Source organism: Penaeus monodon, chromosome 12 (assembly GCF_015228065.2).
Source record: "Penaeus monodon isolate SGIC_2016 chromosome 12, NSTDA_Pmon_1, whole genome shotgun sequence".
Lineage (NCBI taxonomy): Eukaryota > Metazoa > Arthropoda > Malacostraca > Decapoda > Penaeidae > Penaeus > Penaeus monodon.
This window is the reverse complement of record NC_051397.1, coordinates 8,907,394-8,927,727: the sequence shown is the minus strand read 5'-3', so window position 1 is coordinate 8,927,727 and position 20,334 is coordinate 8,907,394. Positions and strand designations below refer to the sequence as shown.

Genomic DNA, 20,334 nt, shown 5'->3' with positions numbered 1-20,334 from the left:
TTTTTTGGTTATTGTTGGGGGGAATTTTTAAACTGTGGGTTAGTTAAACATTTTTTAATTGAGGTCTGTACTCTATTTGCCCGGGGTTTTCCAGTCGCACATGCGCTGTGTAAAATTTTCAAACTCTGTATTTTTTACAGTGTAGATTTTACTCCCGAGACAAAATCCAAAATGGGGTTATGTGTAACCCCCAAATTAAAACCCTAAATTTTCTTTTATATGCCCCCGTCTAGGGAAAAAACCCCCAAACCACTTTTTTATTAGCACTTCCACCCAAAATTGCAAAAAATGTTTAAAATCAAGTAAGGGTGTTCTGGACTTCCTCAAGCAGTGATTACGCAATTTTTTCATTTTTTCATGATATTATGGGGCAGGGCAGATGTATCTGGTATTTTTACTCTGTTACTCTGAGAAGCAGTGTTCATTTCCCTCAGTCTCTGTGGTCTTTTTTTGGTAAATTAGCCATAAATTTCTGCTGTAATCACATATGATTAGTTCCAAAAAAATGTCTAATAGCCCCCTTGTACTAAAGAGCGAAAGGGAAAGTCAAAAACCAGGTACATGCTAGGCCTCGTATTTGCCCAAAATGACAAAATTATGTTGCATATCTGTTAGAGGGTCCATAATTCATATTTTCTGTTAGGGGGCAGCTTCTAAAAAGGGGGGTGGTAAAAGGGGTTTCCCCCCAATCTAGGAATGTATAAAAAGGTGAAAAGGTTAAGTTTGGTTTTTGGGGTTCGTAATACCCTAGTTTTGGGATTTTCCCGGAGAGGCGCCCTTGCAAAAAATGCCAAGCAATTTCTTATATTTTTTTGCCTTTTAACCCCTTTCCCCGGGTAGCAAAATTTCCCTGAGAGTGATTAAACTCTTTTATATCTGAAATGCCGCAGTGGGCGGAGCCCCGCTACGACCAAAACCCCCGCCCCATGTGCTCTGGCACGTCACAGGTGTCGGCTTACCGCATGACCAAGCGTTTATGACACTAATCAGTGACCCCCCGGGAATTGGGTTAAACCTTCCAATTTTGGTTCTGGGAGGTGAATTTTATTTAAAATGCATAGTAATGTGTTTAGAATAATAGGCAAAAATTTTAATTGGTGTATGGCTTGGCGGCAGAGACGCAATTTTAGTAAAAACTTGCAAATTTCTTTTCATTCACTAAAAAATAATTAGTAAAAAATTTGAAACCTTTATTTAGTTCAAACCCAAAATTTGAATGGGCAAACCCTTTGGGGTCCCGTGGGTAACTGGTGGTTTTGGGTTGGGGGGGGGGTTATTTTTACTCCGGAAAGGTATTTTAAAAAATAGAAGAAGTAGGGAAAAAGGGGAAAAATGGGGAAACACTCTTGGAGAACCAAGTCATGTTTTTTTTAAACATTTTTTTTTTACCTTTTTCATGGCAAGGTAGAGCAAAATTCTAGTACCAATTTTACTTAGGCTTTAAGCAGACTTTCCCAAATTTTTTTGTGTTACTGTTTCCCTGCAGATTTTATTGTTCTAAAAAAATTTTTTTCCCCAAATTTCCCAAACTTAGTATTCCTATTGAAAAATACAACCCACACACCACACACACACACACACACACACACACAACAAAAACACAACACACAACCACAACACACACCAAAAAAACACACACACACACACACACCAAAAACACCCCAAAACACACACCCCAAAAACCACAACACAAACACCACACCACCACACACCACACAAAAAAATGGTTCGAGTATTTAATCAAAATTTGTGGGGTAATATGTACTTTCTAAATACAGACAAAACCCCAAATAAGCTTTGTCAAAATAAAGGAGAAGGGTTGGGAAAAAGCAGTCTCCTTCTCCTTTTAACTAGCACTTTTTATTAAATTTTTTCATTTCCTGGAAAATGTTCCACGTAAAAAGCCGACCCCGTCCACTCCAAAGCACTAAACTTGTGCCCCATGTAAAATTGCTTTTCTTAAATAATTTTTTTATTATCAATAAAAAAAAATTCTAGTGTATAGAACTTCTGAAGCATAAAATTAGGATGGAAATTAGTTGAATGGAAATGGTCGCAACTGTCTTCGTCTGGGAGGTTTTCTGTTTGTATGTGATACTTGCGGAAAGACTCATTCAGGCCAGAAATGTAAAAATTGAAGGAAAGGGCAGTTGAAAAGGGCCCTTAATCCCTCCTTCACCCCATATTGCGGTAAAAAACATGTTGAAAATCCTGTCTGCCCGGGGGATTTTACCCCCCATCCCCCCATGCTCAGTCATAACTAAAATTTAATAAATTTGATGGTGGAGGGGAGGGACTTAGTCAAGCAAGTGCATCTGTCTTTTTATAAACTTTTACAGTATTATTTATTTATTTTTATTAGTCTTTGCCATCCAACCTAGCTTTTATGGTATAATTTTTGCCATTTAGTAGAAGTTACTTTGTCTCAAATGGATGCATTCATCAGAGACTGCCCCTAAAGCTGTTACAAAGTTTAATCTTTAACACTTACCTACAAACATTCTTTATCATGTTATGCACTAAAGAAGTTTTTAAATCGGTGATTGGGCTCTGAGGGGTGTTTTCCCGAGACCTTTTACCGTTATTGTGGCATTCTTTCATATCTGCAGATTATTTCTTGGGGTGGGGGTGCAGAAAGTGATTTATGGGGGCCGGGGGGGGATACCAATGTAACTCAATGACTGGTCCCTAAAACATTTTGGAAACTCCACAGAATAGACACTGGCATTTTTGTTTTATTTGGAAAGATGAAAAGGGCTTGTAGAAGAGGTATGAATGAGAATAAATATCTTCGCAGTACAAGAGATGTATTTGACTGGTTTTCGATTGTCTTTGTCAGAAATACATGGTTATTAGATAATCTGTAAGTAATGCATGTTCCACTAAAGTCTAAGGATTGTATAAAATTGCTCATATTTCTGATGAAGACATAATTGAAACTGGTGAAATGTCGCTTGTATTGTAAAGATATTCATTCTTATACCTTTTCTACATTTGTTAACATGAATATGGTTGATGAAAAGGACTAAGTATTTAGTTAATTCTTTACAAAGTGATTGCAGCCCTCAGACTAACACTCATATTCAGACACACTTATGACACCTTAAACATTCTTAAATGTTGAATAGTTTTTTTGTTTTTTTGTGCCAATTATTTTAAATCGGTGCACTCCCACCCCTCCCTCTTTCACTCTCCATTGATTTTTTTCCTGTCTTGGTGCAATCACTATTTAGATATTCATAGCTTTTTGGGGGGGCATTGTCTAAATTAACCACTCTCGGAAAGTAAGGCAGTGTCTTGTATGCAAGCAGTATCTTATTGAGAATATGGACTACTGATTTTTTAGCTTGTAAGCATCTTGTTTGAAAGAACTTAATTTACAGGCTACAAAAGCATAAACAATACATTTTCTGTGTATGTTCTAATATATTCCTTTCTCAACAGTCGCTGGTTGTACCTGAAAAGTTCCAGCATATCCTGCGTTTGATGAACACCAACATCGAGGGCAGGCGTAAGGTTAGTTGCCAGCTTCCACCCGGGGGTTTTGCGCCGTTCCCAAACATTGTCCTCAAGAAGGGGACTTAAACCATTTTCAAGCGTGCTGGTGAAATGACTGAAGAGGAGGTAATGTTGATGTGGCATTGTTTTTATATGATGAGTTACCATTCTGTATAGTAGTGAGTATTCAAATCTTGAATATTGGATTAATATGAACCTTGTACTCATGGTACAAGTACTGTCCACAGTAGTTATTTTGGTGTGTATTATTGAACACAGGTGATTCCACAAGTGCTCATTTTCTAAGAAGTCAATTATAGCCAGACATGAATTCCCCTGGTCCCCATTCCCTTTGTTATTTTATCTCCCCCCCCCCCCCCCCCCCCCCCCCCCCCCCCCCCCTTCTCTCTCTCCCTCTCTCTCTCCCCTCTCCTCTCCTCTCTCTTCTCTCCTCCTCCTCTCTCTCTTTTCTCTCTCTCTCTCTCTCTCCCACATTGTCTGTCATTGAAAACTAACATTTAATTTTATCAAGGATAGGATTATATTTAATACTTTTTTGAAAAGCTTGTAGGCCTCTATAACTAATCGGAAAAATAAATATCATGGACAATGTTTTTATACCAGGGCCCCGTACGAATTAAGGGAGAGTAAAAATAACTTCTGCAATTTACAATAAATAAACAGATCTCCTTAGGTAATTTAGGTTTGAGATTGGAAATTGGAAAAAATAATTTAAAGATACCCATATTAATTGGATTTAGATTTTAGTATGTAAAAAAATTCTTGGTACAAAATAAAGTTTTATCTTAGTTTTAGTAAACGCGAAAAAAATGGTTTCCCCTAAATTTTCCCTGAAAATCAAAGTTTTTATGTACACCACATTTTTGTGCATGTTTTCCCATCCTGAATTCAGGCCCAGTATCCCAGAATATAGGCTGGTTCTCTCACTGCCTTGTATCCCTATATATGCCTGGGGGGGTACGTTTTAGAAATTAATAAGGAATTAATGGAATTTTTCTTTTTCAGGTTGAGAAGATTGTGACAATCATGAGAAAACCCCCCCCCATAAAAAGATCCCGGGTTGGTTCCTCAACGGCAAAGGCAAAAAGGTGGCAAATAAGCGGGAAAGGGTTTATTTTACGGTTAAAAAGTATACATTGCAACGTGTGACATTGTTAACACACAGGAAGACTGGCTCTGCAAGTGTAGATTTTCATGCAGATACATAAGATTTATTTGTTTTGGTAATGTAAATTTGGTAGAGAATATTGAACACTAAAAGTAACATGGTGAATCCTATAGAAACACTAAATACTAATCACTTTACCCCCCACCCCCCCTTTCCCCTCAATAGGTTATGTCTAACAACTTGGACACAAAGCTCCGTGAGGATCTTGAGCGTCTGAAGAAGATCCGTGCCCATCGTGGTCTGCGTCACTACTGGGGTCCCGTGGGGTGGCAGCCCCAAGACCACTGGGGGCGTGGTCGCACTTTTGGGTGTCTAAGAAAAGTAAAAAACAAATACATCTTATAGGGAAATTATTGCATTTTATTATCCAAACTAATTTGTATCATTAGCACTATTCCCCTTGATTGGTCTGCCTTCAAGCTGCTGAGTTAATATCTTTGGTCTAGGCCAGAGGCAATTCATTTTGAAATGAGCACAAAAACCTTGCTTTGTTTCCACTTCATGCTACAACACTGACAGTTATTTAGTAAGAGACCATAGTCTTATAGCATCTATTACGGATATGCTGTCAGGTTTCTCAAATGCAAATATAAAAGATTTTCGTGGTCTGAAAAATAAAAGCTCGATCCCTGATAATAACATTGTTTATATATACACTTCTGTAAACTTTAAATTTCACATGAAATTTGTACAAACCCAATTTTTTAAAACAATTCGCAAGGTCTTTACCAGATAACCAAATTTCAGTACCCAAAAATATAAATTATATTTTACAGGGGAAAAATATGTAATCCCGGAGAATGTTACTTTGTAATTGCACCCCCCCGTCCCATCTCCTGCTCCATGTGGGAGAGGTCCTAGGAGACAGGCCTAATGCAGGGGATGGCCCCTTTCCTTGGCCCACAGCTTTTGCCTCAACATGTTTTGCATGGTCTTTTCTTCCCCTTCCCCTTCCATTCTCTTCATCCCTTTCTGTCCACATACCCTAATCATTAACTTTTTTTTTTTTTACCCTTTTTCCACACAATACTTCATTATAATGCTATACCTACACCCACAGTATTTTGAATATGCTGCTAAGATAATGATAAGGTTTTTCACTTTACCTATTCAAACACTCCTTTGCTCTGCTCCCCAGCTATCTGAAGATGTCTTGGCATCAGTTAGATTCCTTTTCCAGTCTCAACCCCCCCTCCCCCCAATCCCTTGCCCGTTGTTTGTCGTGGGGGGCTTAGTAGGCGAACTGGGCCCAAAGATAGGAAATCCCCAACCTTGGGATCAGTCCTTACCAATAATTTTGCTGGGCTTTTTTTTTCCCAAACCCTTTTGTTTTTTCCCCTTTACCAAACCCTTTGCTATCCCCCTCCTAAGGTGGAAGGGCCCTGCTGAAAAGGGTGAAGGCGACTTTGTGCAGTCCTGAAAGGCCCAGGGGGCCATGGGGACCTATTCCCCCCGATTTAGTTTTTCTACCCTTACCCCTCAAGGGACCCCGAGGGGGACTGTTTTTTTCCCCAACAAATCCGGTTACCATGGCCAGTAATGAAAAATTTTCCCCATATTAGGGGCAAAGGGTTGCCCCTTTTTCAAATAGCCCCAAAGATGAACCCACAGATTCCCTGACCCCCGGGTCTCCTTTGACCACGGCTCCGAACACTGCAATACCTCAGTACGGAGCCAAAACAAAAAACCCTTTAAGGAACTTTTCCCACTCCCCAGCAAGCTCATTAAACACCTTACCCCCACAACCCCCAAATATAAACCACCCCACCTCCCTTTTTATCCCTTACAGCCTTTTCCCACCTCCCATAACCCCCCCCCCCAAACACTATCCATTTTCGTCACGCCCCCCCTTTCGACTCCCCCATCCTACAAAAATTTTTAAATACCCCTTCGGAGCCAAATGGGACCGTTTTTGGGGACCCCTCCCACAGCCCCTACTCTGAAAAACCCCCTTCTTTCCAAAAATGTCTCGAAAAAACAAGTAGGTAAAGTTCTTTCCGTAGCCGCCCGACCGTCCCGTCTTTCACGTAACATCCAAAAACCAGCTATAGCATTAAAAAAAATAAAGACCTATATGGTACCCCATCCTTGAGAACCCACCCAAACCCTAAATTTTGCACCGGAAACAGTTTAAATTCCCAGCAAATTCCCCAATCATGACAAAGTTTGGGGTCAATTGTGGAGAAGATTATTTGCCTGTCTCACAACTATGAGCAACATCATGCAATGCAATCCTTTCCCCCCCAGGTCATCGAAAGAAACCTAAAAACATACCCAAAAATTCCCTTTCCGTAACATCCCTTTCCCCTTTAACTCCATAGGGGAGAATCCCGTTCGTCCCCCCAACCCCCCCACGTCATGCAAAACTGTTGGCGCGGGAAAACCCCACTAAACATTGCGTTTCCACACCCAGAGCCCACTATTGCCAACCGGCCAAAAACCCGTCTAACTGCCCCCACAATCACGCACATGTCCCAAACGGGGGGCCCCCATAATGATTTTATGGGGGCTGCCCCACCTAAAAATTTTGGTCGGGGGAGCAACTCTCAATTAAAACTTGGACTCCACTACGTAAAGCCAACAAAAAGCCGTCGACGGGTTTCTCTTTTACCCCTTATCCATAATCTGCCATTCCAAATTTTCCCCTAAACCCCCCCCCTAACAAACCCCCCCTCTTCTACCCCTACCTTCCCCAGTCAAATCTTTTGCCATCCAAAACCGACACTCCCAATCTCTACTACAGATATTTCAATCACCACACAACCCCAACCCTTTCCCCTCCCCCTCCTGAAAAACCCTTAACAGACAAACAAACTTTCCCACCCCCTCCCCCTCCCACCAATCACCTCCCTTCCTTTGCCCTATGTTTGAGACCCCAGTCCTCTCTTCCCCCCTCACAAAAACCTTTATCCCCAAAAAACTCCCCAAACCCAACTCCTCGAAAACCCATTAAAAATTTTCAAGATTACCTAATAAAAAATGACACTCAACCTCCAAATTCAACTCCTCTCCTTCCACACCCCAAGGAATGCTGAATCCATCCTCCTCCTAACGATACCCCCCCTACACCAATCCTCCAACACACCCCACCCCCCCCCCCAACCCCCCCCATTAACCCTCCCATTCCCCCCTCTACCTTCCCACTCCCTCCTGGTACACCGTAACCCCCTTAGTCAAAAGACCCCCTTCCCCTCAGACCCCCACTCCTAATACCCCCCCTATGAACACCTCCCAAAACTCCCCCATCTAGACCTCTCAACCCTTTTTCCCACCCTCTACCTTCCCCCTAAAAATCCCAAAACACGTACTAAATCAATCAGTAAAGTATAACTACCCTTTCTTTGGGAATATTCGCGGTTTCCGCCCCCACAGACCTGCCCTTCGTCAACCCTTTCCTTTAAAATCCAACTATTGTATGCCTTCAAGAACCTTTCTTACACCCCTCCAATACCAACCCCCAATTTCATTTTTCTTTTTCCAAAAAAACTTTTTTTTTTTCCCTTTTGTCCATCCATTTTTATCAATCAAAAAAAACCCTTATGTCACCCTCCCTTTCAAACCATGTCCCTTGCAATTATACGTATTTCCTTCATTGTTGGATCCAGTATTTCACTCTACTTCCCCCCTTTCCCACCCTTTGACTTTTTTGCTTTTTAAAAATCAATTTCCCAACTTCAACCCACCTTTCCTCTATTTGGGTACTTAACTGCCGCCACACTCTATGGGGGATTATCCAAACCCCCCGAGGCCGATCTCTAGAGCCTTCCTCTCCACAGCTGACCTTACTATTCAAAATTAAAACCCCCCACACATTTTTGATACACGCACGAAATCTTTTTCATCTTGACCTCCTCTATCCCCCTTTCTCCTTTTTAGTTTTCCACTGGTCCCCTTAACCACTTCCCTATAGTGACCACTTTCCAGTTCTCCTTTCCCTACTTCATACGTACCCTCCCTAATCCCACGCTGGGCTTTGATAAGCCGACGCATACTTTCATTTCACTCCTGCATTCTACTCCTCCATAACCCCTCACCTCCTTTTTCAGAAATGATACATTTTCACAAATACGTCTAAGAGCGCACATGCTGTCCCCCAACCTCAACCCCAAAACCTCCAAATGTGTTCCCTGGTGGAATTCTGATTGCCTAAAGCACTTCGCTTTTAAAAAGTGCAGCCCGGCCGTTACGCACAGAGAGGGACTCCAAATCAATATCAACCCTTATCTCCTTTTAAAAGAGCATCTGCCCATCTCCGTCGTACAATCCGGAAAAGTAAAACAAATAGTGGCGAATTAATTTTCTCAATTACTCCCCTCACTATCTCAAATTTTTTGGCCGAATTTATAACTATAGGGAAAACCCCCCATCCCGCCCCTTCCCCAATTCGAAATACCCTCTTTTTGATCCTCTCCAATCGTAATGAACGGGGATTATTTTAGCCAGGTCAAGTGGTTTCTCACCTTTCCCACCTTTTCTTATTAAGACCCCCAAAAACACCCCCTTACCCTTCCCCCCATCCTCTGCTGAGTCCTTAAAAGCCCCCTTTTTTTTCCCCTGAACTCATTATGCCCTAAATCGTGCCGTAACACTCATGAAGGGCCCAGGTATTTACTACGTATGCTCCGGCAACCCCCCTTCCTCCTATCCCTTCCCATTAAAAAATTTACAACCACAATGGACATCGGAAAATTTCCTTCTAATTGGCGAGAAGCTCTATCCTTCCCTTCCTGAAAAACCCAAAAAATCGGGTACCCTTTCCTTTAAGACTTTGCCCCATCGCACTAGGCTTGTGCCCAAAAATATTAGAGCGAAGGTGAACTTCCGCTTAATGTGGGATCTTTAATCTCACAATCTTCTCTCTCCTTCCAAATTTTTGGTTTCGCCGTGCCCGAAGCACAGCTACCCCCTTGTATTTTGGGACATATTTCATCTGCTTTGCACGCCATGAATCCGTACTAGCTATTTTTTTTTTTCTAGAAAAAGATTGATACGACATGGCGTACCAATTCTCCAACAATTTCCTCTCAGGGATACGTGGAACAGGGGTCTTTTAAAATCCTTCCTTCCCCCGCACTTTCCGGGGCAAAAAGCCTTTGCCACATCTCTTTTTTTCCTCAAATCGAAGGTGTCCCCCAAAACATGTGCTCAACCACTTTATTCCTCTTTCTGTTAATGATATTTTTCTCGTTTCCCCCAGGAGCCCGGTCATAAATAATGTTTTATGATTTAACCCTCTATGCCCCGACCATCCATACCAAAACTTACCAATTTCTTCAATCTGCCTCATCAGTATCTTCCTGGGGCCAAAACCAGGCTTCCGCTTTTTTACCCCTAAATCTTTTTTCCATTCTTTTTTTCTCGTTCACGTGTAGGTTCCCCCCCCCCATTTATATGGCACCCACTCCAAGCCGTTCCTCGGGGAAATTCCTAGGGCATTTTTTTATCCAAAAGTCCCCGGCGAGACCCAAAATTTTACACATTTTAAAAAAAAAACTCTCGCCGTCTTTGAACTTTTAAAAAATCTATCCCATATATCATGGGGCTCAGTCGCAAAACTCTCCTTCATTTCATGTTTCTTTTTTCCTCTCCACTTGATTATGGATCCCAAATTTTCCCCTGCCTCAATTCTTCCTTGCCCACTTAATACAATCCATCACTGTGGTCTTCGTTACACTAGGGGCCCCTTTCGCTCCCCCCCAGTTGAACCTGTACACTGAATCAGGAAACCATCTCTATTTACGCTGCCCCTTCTCTCTCTCCGTGCTATTTTGAATCTTAAAAAAAATCTATCCATAACATGGGGCAGATCGAAACTCTCCTTATCTTCATGTTACTTTTAAAACCCCTCCACTCTTTATTATGGGTGCCCTATTCTCCTCGCTCAAATTCTCTCCCTTTCCCATTTAATCCCAAAATCACTGTGGTTTCGCTTTGCACTAGGCGCCTTCGCTCCCCCCCTTTGGGGCCTTACATGAATCAGGGATACCCTCCTTATCTCACGTCGTTGCCCTTCTCTCTCTCCGGCTAGTTCGAATCTTAAAAAACCTTCCCCTATTCATGGGGCTAGACGCAAACCTCCTTCTCTTCAGTTCTTTGATCCCTCCACTCTTTATTATGGATACCTTCTACCCTCTGCCTCAACTTTTCTCCTTGCCCCTCTTGATACAACCATCACTGTGGTCTTCGCTTAGCACTAGGCGCCTTTCGCTCCCCCCCAGTGAGAGCCTTTACCTGAATCGGGCATCCCCTCTATCTCGACACCTTTTATTTTAATCGTTAACTGAATAACCTTTTAGCCACACTGTACCAGTGCTTGTATGACTTGATGTCTAGCACGTTTGGATTATTCTTCGCATTTTATTCCCTTCTTCAATTTTTCACATCAAAAGTCCCTAAAAAACCGCAAAAACGACCGTTAAAGGGTTTCCCTTTGAAAAACCGGGGTTTGCCCGGTGGTTGTTAAGGCTTGTCCTCACAGGCAGGTATGATCTGCGGACAACTGTCAAGGTAAATGTCACAGGTGAAGCAACTTCGTCTACCAAATAGTTGGTTTGCCTATGTACCCATCAGCATGCCAACATATGTGGACAGGCTTTTTGAAATTGTCAAATACCTGAAGCTTGGATTGAATATTTATTAAGACAACGGTGTCTACAGTATATTAGTCACAATTAGTTCAAGTAAAAAACCTTCATGGGAATATGAAATCAAAGGAAACGAAACGTTCACAGAAAACGGAATACTTGCAGCAACAGCTCACATGTTTCATTTCTGATGTCTGAATTGTTAATCAGCTTAACACAAAAAATATAATATCAAATGCATAATTTGCATTAAATTTATCCAAACAAACCTTTGTGACCCTTATTTTGGGTCCCGACCAATCTGGGTGGTCAGACCCTGGGGCCAAATGAGACAAAAATACATGACCTTAGATGTCTACACATTTTTTTTCTTTTTAAAAATTAACCTTCTCACGCTTACTTAAAACCGGGGTCTGTATGAGGGCATTGGGCCCTCGGGCCCTGTTCACGGTGGGGACGGGGTGTGTGTGGTGTGGTGTGAGTGGTGTGTGTGGTGGGGTGTTGTGTGTGTGTGGTGTGTGGTGGTGGGTGTGTGTGTTTTTTACGTGCGGCTTGCTCCTTGGGGTGTTCGTGGCTTGTTTTGCGAAGTGTGCGTGTATACACGTGTGTATTTAAGCGTATGTTCATGTGCATGTGTTTGAACATGTGCATCTATACATGTATATGTATACGTACTGTACGTGTGATATGTGTGCATGTGTATATATGCATGTAGTGTATGTGTACGGGAGTGTATTTATATGTAGGTATGTGTATGTATGTATGTGAACATATGTATAAATGTGTATATATAAATTCACACACACACACACACACACAAGAGAGAGAGAAGGGGGGGGGGTGAGGGGTGAGGGTGCAAGTGCGTGTGCGTTCGCATGTGTGCAGAGAAAGAGAAGAAATTAAAAGACGAACCAAAAATCTGTCAGAAAGTATTCTAATTACCGCTACGTGGGATATCGAAGCATATCACGTCCTGTCATGCTGCATACGTAAGAAATTCAAGAATTAACGTAAAAATCATGGAATGATTTCTCACTCTTCCAAGCAATTTTCTCCATTCTTTACATTAGTCTCCCGAACAATTACAGAACGTTTTTTTTTAGATATATAGAGCACGGTTCCTACTCTATTCGAAGATAAACTACATCAAACTGCATTTTAAAGCTGGAGTTCTTTGTCTCCCACAAGGTCCAGTCCCCTGATTTACTTTACATATCTATTTAATTATTTGTTTGTGAACTCTTAAGTTTTTTGTCGATTTTTCCTGCAATCTCGAGTTAAATTTTGTGTGTAATTGCCATAAATACATAATTAAGAGTAAAAAAATCTAGTAATGATAAAAAAAATGCCAATAATCGGTTTCTTGGTAATTTCTTAATTTCCTTGTTTTCGTTTGTACAATAGGCTACATTGTGTGGGGTCAATCTCTCTCTTTCTCCCTCCCTCCCTCTCCCTCTCCCTCTATCGCTCATTCGAATAACTAGAAACTAGCTAGAAATGTAGCTACGCCATGCTTGGTTTTGCTTAGTTTAGACCGGAAATGTTGTTATATTTATAGTAGGGCTAGGACTGATTTGCATAGACCTACCTCCCTCAAAAAAGTTAACGCAGTTAAACTGTGGCTTCCATGTGGCCACGCCCTATGAATTTCCTTGGCCAATAAAAAATATATATATATAGCTATATATACATAAATATATAGATAGATACGTAATAAACTTAAAAATCTGTTTCACAGTAGCTATCATGTGCGACGGATTCCTCTTTCTAGAATTTGATGCCATTGATAATTTAATAATAAGAGCAATGCTGAAACTCTAGAGCCCTAAGTGGGCAAGAAGTAGTAGCTTTGTGAGTGGCGTGCCCCATCTGCCAAGACAAGTGCACATTTAGATCTGACCACACCCGTTAGCTGTGCAGAGAAAAGGATGCGCGATTTCCCATGAGGTAAGTGAGTGACAACAAGGGTCCCTTCATCGAGGCCGCCACTTCGACCCCTGGCAAGTCCTGATATTTGCTTATTAGTGGCTACGTATATGGTTCTCCGATGAACAAATATATAATTTGTAAGTGGTTCAATAACTGGCTCCCAAGAGCTTAGTTTACTGGAGAGGCTACTGCTCTAAGATGACGCAATAATTTTGCGTAAAATGCGCGTAAAGTCTTATGATACTTTACTCCTTCGTGTTCAGACACAGGTCACTGAGTATGTGTGGGAAGTTTTAAGGTTTAGCATTACTCCCGATATTATAGCCGGAATCTGTTCAAGTTGATCGCGGCTCACAAGGGGCTCCATTAATTTTTCTTAGCCGCCCCTTGGCCTTATCCACTGAGGAGGTTAAGAGAGCTACAGCAGAATGCATGACTGCATGGCATGATGCTGCTCAACGAAAATCCGCCATTAAGCTGACGATATTTTCAGGACCACAGCCAGTGCAACCAACTGATAAGGTGCAGAGAGCTACAGCTGCATTCATAGCTGCTTGGAATCGCGCTGTTTCCCGAGTTCCAAAGATTGAGACAATCATGTATACATTGTCAGGCTCAAGTGCACTGGATACCAGTGCTGCTTGTGCAGCCCCATCACCTGTTTCTGATACCCCTGAGGTCAGAGCTGCCAAAGAACAGTTCATGGCCACATTCAGAGCTGCCGAAGAGGCTGTTCGCCGTGCATCTGTGTCCCATGGCGTACTGCCTCTTCCCCCAGTGTTGGCTGTGGATGCCCCATCCCACGTAGAAACATACAGCACAGGTGCCCCTACTCGCAGGTACATTCTTTCTGACCGTCTCTTCATTTGAAGGACTGCTAAAAAAAAAAAAAATCAGAATGTCATTACACGAAATATCACTCACAGTATATTTGTTCCTTTCATTTATTAGATAATCTAAGTGATGCATGTTCCACAAAAGTAAAAGGATTACATAAGGCTGCACATGTATTTCTGACGAAGATATATTTGGAACCTGTTAAATATATCTCATGTATTGTGAATATATATATCTAATGTATTCACATCTTTTTAACATAAAATTGCAGTCCATCTCAGTGCTAGTTCAAGATGTTTAAAATCAGAAAAAATACATTTTCTTTGTAGTGATTAGGGCAAAGCTGCCTATTTCTTTGAAGTATAAAAGGGGTCTCCTTAGCTTTACTCACGACTAATGCTTTTTCCTGTGTGAACGATTTAGTATCATCATGACAAATGTGACCGTAAAAATAAAAATGCTTAAATGAATCAGAATATCATTGATATTAAGGTGTTTCACACAAAATATATGTTGCATTTTGTTCCTTTTAATTATATCTTAGATAATCTGTAAATGATGTAAGTTTCAGAAAAGTGAAAGTATTGCACACCACAATGGCAGTTAAATACGTTTAATGTATAGTATATATATATATATATATATATATATATATATATTATATATATATATATATAATATATATATATATATATATTATATATATATATATATATATATATATATATATATATTGGTGTGTGTGGGTGTGTGTGCGTGTGCATATATATCTATAGTGATTATGATAAAGCTCCTTATTTTTTTAACTTCACTCACTTATTTGTGCTTTTCAGCTGGAATGTGACAGATTATCCAGTATTAAGACTCATCTTTTGATGAAGCTTATGGGTTGTTGGTTCTACCACTAGCCTATGTAACTGGTGTACCATATTGCCATAAATGACTTTATATACTTTTCATATCGACAAGTGGTTATGATATGTGAAATATCAAAACCTATTTCAGGCAGTTGAATACTGAATACCACACTCTGATAGGAGTGAGGTATGCTGCATGATTTGTCATGCACAATTAAATACTGACCATAACACTAACATATGACTGTCGAGCCTCATTTACTGTAAACCAAGAATTTGTATATGCAAATAAGATATACGCTAAACATATTCTAGGTACTGAATTTGTACCAGTGTTTTTGAGCACAGATTCACCTACAAGAATGACGCCTAACTACAATGACAAACTCAAAGAAATATTAGAACAAATGCAAACACATACAGATGGACTCCTGTCGGATAATGGTTTGAGTATCAAAAAGTTAAGTAGACTACTCTTCTCTGAGATATTGAAATCCCACAAAATTTTACCTCTTTCCTCACAAAGATTCACAGATCATGCATTGCCTTAAACAAGACACAGAACACGGAAATGTTCATAAATACTGAAACATAATTTCTTCATCTTTATTGTGGTAATGGATAATAAGACAAAATTTGGATTTTCTACAATAGTGGCAGGTGCCAACAGGTACTCGATTAAAATACCTATATAAACCTTCATTGCAGGAACCAGCTGGTAATATAAGCTTTGTAAAACCATACATAAATTCTTATACATCTAGTTAATGCACAGTGGAAATGGGCCTTGCAGTTTATCATTATCTATTTCATCAAATTTAAATATCATGGTATGCAGCATTACATTTGCAAAATTGCAGCAAGTTTCGCAAAAGTGACAAAATATAAATCCTTTTTGAAATTGTGGTCAAACAGTTTCATTTACTGCTCACAAAAATATTTGAATTCAAGAAAAAAGGTACATTAAAAGACTGGTCTAAACGTTATACCAAATACTGTCGGATCTTCAGGTATTTTTTTTCACGTCTTTTACAGAATGTTTTCTTGTGTTTTAATCTAGCCTTACATTCCCCAGATGGTATGCCTCTGAAATTAATAAACCTAGACCTAGCTGGAATGCTGAGCAATAAAAACTAAGTGTAGTTTGGGATGGCAGCGTATAATGTTTCAAGTGTACATATATCTTATATCATATAAGTTAGAGATGGCTAGGAACTCAGAAACAGACCTTTACATTGTTTTAAAAATTTGGGAATCAGACTCCTCCCTTGCGATCTGTTATTTCTCGGTTGAACACCCCACACACATTTTTTTTTTTTCTACAATAAATTGATTATCCTCTTTATTTTTAGTTGCTGAAACTGAGGATGGTAGAGAAATTATTTTTCTTTAAAATCAATAGCACTCCAGAAATAAGATTAATACATTTTAGACATAATCACCTACCTGCCGAAGTCAAGGCTGACACCATTTTCAGATGCCAATGACCTTATGCCATATCTTTCTAGTTTCTGTTCCCGTTTATAGAAATATTTAAAATCTATAAGGATTATATTGTTTCATTAAACGACAACTGCTGATCAAACCAGGATTATCGCCATCCCTTTGGGCCCGGCCTAGGCACATTGTCTAGGGAACTCGCGGAGCACTGATCCAGTCTATGATCACCTAGAAGGGTGAAAAAGTGCTATTTTACAGTTCTAATTCTAAAAACCACTAAAAACACTCAGAAACCACCCCGGATGCAACATGCCATGGAGAGCCATTGTAATGTAACCTAGACAGAAGTTAAATGCCTTGAGATATTTTTCCTGAAAACTTTACATTTCCCTTTAAAAAGGATTTATCAGATATTCACATAATGTAGAGTTAGCGTAAACCTCTATATCTTAGTCACCTTTTCTCTACTGAATTTTACAACAAAACAAAAAAATTATAACTGCCCTTGAGCATTTGACAACCCACATTCCTTCTACCAATTGTAATCCCTTTACAGTATCATGTCAAAGTACTAATGCGGGATGTAGTTCAGTTTATGTACTCATTTCTATCACCCTACAGAAAAAAACAGTCTCATTAATAGCTGTGAACACAGTATGAATATATGTAAGCCTATACTACACAATCCTTGTACAGTGACCAATAATATTCTTAGCTATGGAAGGCGTGCTTCTGAGCAAATAAGTAGGGTGAAAAATTTCATGGGAACTTCTAAAATTTTGGGAAAGTGTTGCCACTTGGCAGGAATATTCATTTATAAGAGAACGAGGACTGTGAGGAAGTCAAACATGTATAACTGTTTGATTTGAGAAAGGGAAAGGCGTGTGGATCAAACACGAACTAACAAGAGTGATTCCCTTCATGACATGTTTGCGACTGCCGTGATCTCTACACTTAGTTTTTATTTAAACATTCCCGTTAGGTCTGGGCTTCAACCCAACTGGCATACCATCTAGGAATCTGAGTCTAAATTAAAACATAAACATTCTGTAGTTACCAAGTGATAATAGATGCATGAGAAACCAACAGTATACTGTATAAAGTTTAGACCAGTATTTTTATTTTTGTCCCCTTTTGCTAAACTGCAACAGCCAATTTGCACTGTGCATTGAAATTTAACTAGATGTATAATTTGTTTAGCTTTACAAAGTTAATTATCACCGGCTGGTTCCTTTCAGTGAAGGTATATAATCAAGTACTTGTTGGCACCTGCCATTATTGTAGCAGATCTTAATTTGTCTTATTCATTACAACAATAAAGAGGAAGAAACTATATGACCATTTCAGTGTTTTGTGTCCCTTTTTTGAAGCAATATAGGTATGATCCGTGTGAGAAATAGGTAAAATGTTTTTTGGGATTTTAATATATAAGAAGCAGCATCACTGGTTCGAGGCCTAATTTGGCCACCAATGACACCGCTTTATCATAATATATGGAAATGTAATGCTAGGTACGATCTCACAGCATTCTACTTGACTTTATAATACTCAAGCTACGCATTTCTGACACGAGCCAAGAAGAGATCTCGTCCATATTTGTATTTATGTTTGTATATTTTTTTTAGAGTTCATCTCACTAGTTAGACATCATACTTGGAGACAGAATTTCACTCGTAAACAGTGGGATAATCTTTTGAAGGTAAATTACTTTAACATATTTATTCTTTATTTACGGTACATGTAGTTATGATATTCTAAGTAAAGCTAAAGAAACTTCTATACTTTAAAGAAATAACACTTTACCATAATCACTATAAAAAGTATTTTGTTAATGTGATCTTAAACTCATTAAAACTAACATTGGGATGCAGTGCAATTTCATGTATCCTTTCACTTTTGTAGAACATGCATCACTTACAGATTACCAATACATAAAAAGGAACAAATATACACTAAATAAATTTTCGTATGAAATAGTTTAATACTATGACATTCTGATTCTTTTTGTTTTTATTCACAATCAATTTGTCGTGGAAAAGTACAAGAATTTTTAAAATGATCCTTATACAGTTTTTTTCTTAGCAGCCCCTTCACATGAAGGGAAGTCCTTGGAAAGGAGCAAAGAGACGGCAGAAAGAATGTAACCGTAGGTAGGGGCACCTGTGCTGTATTTTTATACATGGGATGGGGCATCCACAGCCAACACTGGAGGAACAGGCAGTACCCCACGGGACACAGATGCGCGGCGAGAAAGCCTCTTCGGCAGCTCTAAATGTGGCCATGAACTGTTTTTTGGGCAGCTCTGACCTCAGGGGTATCAGAAACAGGTGATGGGCTACACAAGCAGCACAGGTATCCAAGCACTTGAGCCTGACAATGTGTACATGGTTGTCTCAATTTTTGGAACTCGGGCAGCAGCGCGATTCCAAGCAGCCATAAATTTCCCAGCTGTAGCTCTCTGCACCTCATCAGTTGGTTGCACTGACTGTGGTCCTGATACTGTCAGCTTAATGGCTGATGCCCCGCTGAGCAGCATCATGCCAGCAGTCATGAATTCCCGCTGTAGCTCTCTTAACCTCCTCCCGTCTGTTGGACTTGTGGAATGGTTTGACACTGCCTGTTCAACAACAGTGCTCTTCTAGCAGCTGCATTGTTGCTGCCATGAACTCTTGTGTTGCCTTCTTGACAGCATCTGTTGCATCAACCGGTGTAGGAGTTTGACCAGATTTCAGGAGAGATGACTGAATCTTGTGAGCCTTCTGGGGAGCAGCATTCCATGCAGCCATGAATTCAGCTGTTGCTTCCTGAACTTCAAGGGTGGGTTGTACAGGCTGGGGAACACCATAAGTATGCACAGCAGAGGTGGGTCCGAGTAGGTAAAAGAATGGGAAGGAGCCTGAGGACGGGAACCAGCACCCATAATGTATTGACATCAGGAGCAGCTGCAGCAGCTGCAGCAGCAGCATTCCATGCCTTCATGAACTCAGCAGTTGCTTGTTCCACTGATGGGGTGAAGCGAGAGCTGAACCGAAGTTGAGCAGGAGCAGCACTGGTACAGTACCGGCTACTTGATAAACAGTAGTCTGAATGGCTCCTACTCTAGCTGCAGCCCTTTTTCCAAGCATCCTGAAATTTAGCTGTGGGTCTCTTAACTTCCTCAGTAGCCTCTAAATGTTTTGGGACAGCCGAATAAGGATCAGCAGTCCCCACTCACTGCTTGTCTGATAGCAGATGCTCTCCGTGCAGCAGATTCCCAAGCAGCCATGAATTCACAGTAGCTGTCGAACTTCTTCAGTTGGCTGGACTGGCTGAGGTACAGAGTACATAGCATGCTGTACAGTAGTTGCTCGGCGTGCAGCTTCATTCCATGCAGCCATGGGAAATTTAGCTGTAGCCTTTGTACTTCCCCGGTAGCCTGAACCTGTTTTAGGGAACTTCAATTGTGTAATGACCAGGAGTTCCAGACTTAACTAAGACAGATTGAATCTTAGTTGCTCGTGCAGCAGCCTTATTCCATGCAGCCATGAATTCTGCAGTACTCTCTGAACTTCAGCAGTAGGTTGAACTGGCTGAGGAGCTCCATATGAGGGACAGCAGGAGCAGCTGGGGTGAAAAGGAAGGAGCAGATGGGTACCAACAGAGTGTGCTTGGTATACAAAAGTCTGAGCAGGAGTCCGAGGAAGAGAGCTAGCACCCATGATGATATTGAACATCAGGAGCAGCTGCAGCAGCTGCAGCAAGCACATTCCATGCCTTCATGAACTCAGCAGTGCCTGTTCAACAGCAGGGGTGAAACGGGGGGGCAATCCAGAAGGTTGAGCAGGAGCAGCAGCTGGTACAGTACCGGCTACTTGATAAAAATAGTCTGAATGGTTCCTACTCTAGCTGCAGCCTTATTCCAAGCATCCATGATTCAGCTGTGGCTCTCTTAACTTCCTCAGTAGCCTCTACCTTTTTGGTACAAACCGGGTAAGGATCAGCAGTCACACCACTGCTTTTT

The 20,334-nt window shown here is 40.7% G+C and overlaps 1 pseudogene; it reads right to left on the bottom strand.

The window, feature by feature from the left end:
* The window catches only part of LOC119579611, a 60,770-nt pseudogene that overhangs the window by 40,071 nt on the left and 365 nt on the right, over nt 1–20,334 (bottom strand).